Below are 6803 nucleotides of genomic sequence, written 5' to 3' on the forward strand. Positions count from 1 at the left end.
TAACAATTAAAATTAATTAATAAATTTAAATTAATATTTATTAATAATTAAATACAAGTAATATTAATCAAGGTTATAATTGAAAAAAATGGGAAAAAAACTACCAAAACATTAATTCAATTAACGTTTAAATAAGTTAGCTTATATCTATACTATATTATAAAACATTTGACAAAAACTCTTAAAACTCATTTTTTATGCATGAAGTACTGCATATTTGTGCATATTACTTAAAATTCAAGATTACAAGTAAATTATGAACAAATACAACTTATTAAAGCTCCATGTTTAAATTCATATAACTAACTGCAGATAAACATAATCAAATAGATGATAAACATCTAATTTTAAAATATAAAAAATTTAAAATATGATTAGAATAATTATCGAGTTATAACAAAATAATTAATTATTATCTTTATAAAAAAAAGTTGTGTGTTTCTCAAAATTTATTTCTAAAACAAAAGCTACAAGGGAAAAAAAAACTTTAAAAGCTAGAAAGAGGTATTTAACACGAGCATGATTTGAAAAGCTCACTCTCTATTAAAAGCGAACTTTTAATCATACTTAAGAAACCAACTCAACTAATTTATGTTCATGCCTTTAAAAAAAACTAAAAGGGTACTCACACAATGCAATGAAATATATCTTCATTTTAATATTGTCTTTGTTGATATAATACAATTTATGTGGTTTTGAAAAATATAATGTTTGTACGATTTAGTGAAGTAATTTATTTTTGGCTTAATAATAAATTTTTATAAAGATAATGATTCTGTTAAAACTCAATGATTATCCTAATTATATTTTAGATTTTTATATTTAAAATGAGATGTTTATCCTGTATTTATGATTATGTTTATCTGCAGTTAGTTATATGAATTCAAAAATGGAGCTTTAATAAGTTGTGCTTACGCATAATTTACTTGTAATATTAGATTTTAATAATATGCATTAATACACAGTACTTCATGCATGAATACTAGTTTTTAAGAATTTTTGTCAAATGATTTACAATATAGTGTAGATATAAGAGACACACATCAAAACATAATGATGGCACCCTTCAAAAACATAATTTATATTCTAATTTAAATTAGTAGTTACTTTTTTTTTTAATGGAAAACACATTTTTTAAAATCTTTTGACAAATTTTTTTAAATACTTATAATGATGAAATGTAAATAATAATTAATACGAGAGTTTTAATTATATATATATATATATATATATATATATATATATATTAAAGAAGAGATCAAATAGAATGACTAGACACTATGAGATACTCAAATTTTGAAATGTGGTTAAATTTGTTTATCTCACATTGGTGGAAAGAAAAAAAGTAGAAGAAATAAAATGTGCATATATATGAAAAGAGGAGGTGATTTTTGTTGTTGCAAGTCATGATGTTGGCTCAAATGAGACAACATTTTCATTTGCATTTGACATTATGAGATTTGATTATTTCTTAAATCTTAAATGTGGTTAAGTTTGTTTATTTCATATAAAAAGATGACTTTTAAATATTGAGATGGGATCTTGAGAGTGATGTATTTTAAAATTTTACATTGTGGTTGGTTTTTAGAATGTAATAATATCGATTCACACATGAGAAAAGGTTCTCGATTGATTCAAACACTGTACATATGAGATAGAAGAAGAAGAAGAAGAAAAAACTGAATATTTCACATAGTGTTTTTAAACAATCTGATTTATTTTGTACCCTTCGCTCAATGAGAATATGAGTCCAATTCAAAAGATCAAACCTATGGGACTTAAGAAATAATATAAAAAAGGGGGAGGGAATATTCATATTAAATAAAAATTAATAAAATAAGTAAATAAAAATGAAGTAGAAGAACTCAGATTCCAAATGAACAAATTCAAACTTGAAAATGATCTTTCTGATTCTTGAAAAATGAGGGGCAAGGAGATTGATCGAGTAGATTTTTGAAAGTAAGAACCAAAATTGTTGATGGGGTACCATAAGAATTGAATAATATTCAATCTTGAATTATGATTGAGTTTTGTATATCCCATGTCGATTGAGGGTTGAAAGATTGTAAACAAAATGGTGGGTTGTTTGTAAAACAAGGTTGAGATGCCTTTGTGACAACTCATGGGGTTAATATATTAATTAACATATATTTGTTTTAGATTGTGTTATTTCATATGCATTTAGTCCACAGTTGAAAAAACTTTTAAGTTGTATTTTTCGTTTCACAAACACATAAAACACATAAAAGTGTTCACGTTGTGAAACAAAAAAAATCATGAAACTAATATATGTTAATCAATACATTAAATTAAGTCGTATATAAAAAAAGATTGGAAAAAAATTATGTAAAATAATACACGACACATCGGTACTCGAGTTTATCACAATTTTATGGGTTTTTAAATAACGATCCTTTTATCTATATATATATATATATATATATATATATATATATATAATAGAATCATAAGGAGATAATATGAGATGTAAGAAAGCTTGATTTATTGCTTTATATTTTCTCATAATGAAAGTCATTATAAATCTAACAAACCTTTAATGTTCTTTTTTGGTTTTTTTAATTTTTTTTTAATTGAAAAAAATACTTATATATTATTAATATAGATCAATCTATACTACATATATAAGCATTTAGGTCATTATCTTAAATACAAGTCTTTAAGCATAAGTTACAACCATTTTATGCAAGATTTTCAAAAAACTCTTAAGGACAAGTCACAAAGCATATGGTACAAGTCAGACATAACAGACCTTTTTTCCAACTCTCCTCTTTGAAATTGGCAAGGTCAAAGATCGCTTTCTTTCTATGGACAATTTCAGACTTCAAATTCGTGGCTCCAAGATGACCGATTTCAAATTCGTGGCTCCAAGATGACCGATTTCAAATTTCAAATTCGTGGCTCCGAGATGACTATGCATATAACCTTGGTTTTCCTCTTTGAAATTGGTAAGGTCAAAGCTTGCTTTCTTCCAATCCTGCTACTCTGCACAAATGAGCGATTTTTGACTTCAAACCCGTGGCTCCCAAAACGACTGTGCATATAACCAGGGTTTTGGGTATTGATTTTCAACAACGATTTCTCTGGGGTATTGATTTACATTTCGTGGCTCCCTAGCGATTTACATTTTGTCTTGGTGTTTGTTGTAGCCAAACTTTCATATATCTGTGTATGTGTGTGTGTGTGTGTTTGTCTTTGTGATAAAAACTTGATCATTTTGGTTAAATGGATAAACTGTCACTGTTAGGGTTCTTGTTTGCAGCAACCCGACATAGCTGGAACTTCAATTCATTCATATAGCAAGATTTTTGACACTACTGGCTGGGATCACAGGTTAGTACAATATTTTTGATCACATCAACGCTTATTTTACTGAAATTTATATCTTCTTGTTTCTCCCCCCCCCCCCTCTGTTTATACCAAAATCTGATTTTGCCTTTATTTAGTCAAACATCATTCTTTGTAGCCAATGATTTTCTCCAGAAATCGACAACCCTTGCATTTTTTGTCCTTGTGGTTTGTTAAAAATAACACTTTCCATCCTGACAGTTCGTTTGCTAGAAAAAAAACATATAAGCATCTCTAACAGATTCTAAGAGGTTGTGATGATGAATTTGTATGCATTTGAGTGGATTTGATCAAAGTTAAGAGATTATCTGCATCTTGGCAGGGCAACTTGGATGGTAATGTGAAAAAAACAAAATCTGATGGTCTTTTTTTTTTCTTTTGACATTGCAACATAGATGTTTGCAGCCATGGTTGATTTATCCTTTTTGTTCGATTGTTTATAAATCAAGTCAACCAAGTTCATATTTGCTGTCTCATCTAAGCAGTGTGGTTCTGTCCAGGAATCCAACAGATGCTTTAGCATTAAATAGTAAATCAAGAATGGGATCGAGACAGGATAATCCAACAGTATATTGGTTTAGAATTTATATTCTTCCCTTGTCAATACTAAGTGACTCAAGGTGTTAAATATCGTTTTTATCTATATAGGTGAGAAATGAAGTAGCTGGAGACTTTTTATCTTTGCTGAAAGAATGGGAAAATCTTTGTAAAGAGTTCTGTTTGTTGGGGTCAAAACATGCCGAAGATACAAGTATAAAATCTGAAGAATCCAACCAACTACGACCGCGACCCGTGCTCACTGCGACTCTGCCTCTCTCACTGTTTGTTTTTTGATGCATACAATAGGCAGGAACTAGGAAATGAATAGAATTAATTGGAAATTTGTTTCTCATGCATACTCAATTTAATGATTTATGTAAAAGAGGACCCTTGGTGTTAGTGCAACACAGGCAGCACAGCAACAACAAAGACATTGAGGCACAACAGCAGCAAACCCATTGATTGAGCCATTATGGCACAACAACAAAGCCATTGAGGCACAGCAACAACAAATCCCTAAGCTCAATTGAACCTTCCAAAAAATCCCTTCTTGTTCATCTTATTCACGCCACCATCTGTCCAGTGCTTAATTGTAATACTTTCTCATAATTGCATCTTGATTATCAACTCACATTTGGGTCTGATTTGTTTCAGTTTCTTCGAGTTCTAAAATGTTTGTTGTTATTTTTGTCGCAAATAGAATCAAGCAGTATGATTTCTGGATGTGGTTGTGTGCCTAACAAATCCTCCTTTTTGTTTCAGGTCAGGTTAAACAGTTGTATAATAGAGATGCTTATTTAGTTATTTGTAGAGAGGAATGGATTACAATCTTGATGTTTTGAATTCGGTATTTGTAGTTTTAAGCGATGTTGGTCAAGCAAGGGTTACTGATGTCCCTGCCCCAACTGGTACATCGTCTGGGGCACCATCCGGATGCCTTTTTATACACTATGGATTTAATATGATTCTTAAGTTCTTGATTACAACATATGTGCATTAGATATTAAACCAACCGTAATTAGCTATATTTAAAAGTTATATTACAATTTCAACCTTGGTTTACGAATTGTATAGGCTCAAAATTGGTACAGGGCTGTTTTGTGGCAAAAATCAAAAGCTAAAGTGGTTGTTTTCTGGCTAAATTTCAGCAGCTACAGGGCTGTTTTGTGGCAAAAAATGGGCACCTAAAGAAGTTGTTCCATGGATAAAAATCAGCAGCTAAAGGGCTGTTTTGTTGCGAAAAAATCATAGGATTACATGCCGATTCTCCAACAAGATCTGACAGCATGTTTTATCTATGTTAATGATCTTACTATTTTACCTGTTTCTTCAACTTCTATAAACTTGAAAATGGTTATCTTCATCTGAACCTTATTGCATAATGATAATGTCGTCTGTTTGTCACTGTCTTTGGACTGCAAAATCTTTTGATTAATGCTAGTTTTGGTGATGGGATGTTCTTACTTAGTCGTGAAAACTGTGATTCCTTTGTGATCATCATGCATTTTGTTCTTTGAGTTGGTTTGACCTACTTCACCCATTGCTGTACACATGCTTGTTAGCATGTAATTTGTTGGATGACTCATTTGACCCTCGCTTGGTAGCTCTTAAGCCCATTATGGTCCACTGTTTGAAATTTAACTGGTCAAACAGATGGGTTGCCCATTAAATGAGTTGTTTTGCCACCTCTACTTGTGGGGATTCCTTCTCTTGCTGTATGTACCATTGTATTTCTTCCTTTTTAAATATACGAAAGGACATACTTAGATCTCTACAATTCTTGTGTCTCCCCTTTAGGTTGTGCAACGCTTTAGTTATGTCTCACAAAATGCTATTTTATTTGTATTTTGAGTACAATTATTTTGTTTTATGGAATTTGATTACTTTTACCTTGTCAGGAACAACAACAGACGGGCCATGTATATCCTGATTGGGCAACCATGCAGGTTTGTCGATTTTAACCTCCATTTGTGCTGACCATCTAAAGTAGAGCTCTTTGACCACGACGACATCATTTACTGAATAATATTCTTCTAAATCTCTGTTTGTTTTCTATGAAGATCACCTTGAATGGCTGTTGTTTGATTTTCAAAAAGCCCAAATCGCGACCTTCAACAAATTGGGGAACATTAATATTTCTCGGTTTCACAAAAACCGGCGATTATTATCCAAATCACCTCTCTCTGGTGAAGACCTCGTCGACCTATGTTTCTTTCTTGTTTTATGGGTGTTCTTATATAACCTTTATGAGCGATATTAAGTACAAATCTTATCTTTCTGTCTCCCCACTTCGGGTTAAGATCTTTTCATAGGTTTAATCTAGACAAGAAAGTGCGATTTATGGGAAGTTTATATGTTCATTAGATCTCTACTTATGTTTCTTTCTTGTTTTATGGTGTTTCTATAATCTTTATGAGTGATATTAAGGGGCTGTTTACGTAAATGCTTACCCGGTAAGTGCTTACCGTTAGAAGCCAACATTATAATTTATTTTTTGGGTAAGATTGTAGTATATCAAAATGGTATCGTATGCAACAATATATCTGGTAAGCGCTTACCCGGGTAAGAGTCGTCAGCCTCACTTATCGGGTAAGACACTCTATCCTTATCATCGCTCTTACCAAGTAAAATTCTTGGGCCTTGCCATGTTCGTCCGGTGAGGAAAATTTCCCGATAAGCATCTACCGGGTAAGCGTTTAGAAAACAGCCCCTAAGTAAAGTTTTTATCTTTCTGATCTTTAGGGTACTGTACCTTCTTCTCAACACCATTAGTGCTCAATGTACCTATAACTCATAGAAAGCCAGATTCACTATTAATATGGTATTGTACTTTGAATCAAAAGTTAGGAGACACAAAATTTAAGTATGATAGTTGAGTATGCTAGAGGCTTCCCCCC

Source organism: Cynara cardunculus (assembly GCF_001531365.2).
Source record: "Cynara cardunculus var. scolymus isolate 2C chromosome LG 9, CcrdV1, whole genome shotgun sequence".
Classification (NCBI taxonomy): Eukaryota; Viridiplantae; Streptophyta; class Magnoliopsida; order Asterales; family Asteraceae; genus Cynara; species Cynara cardunculus.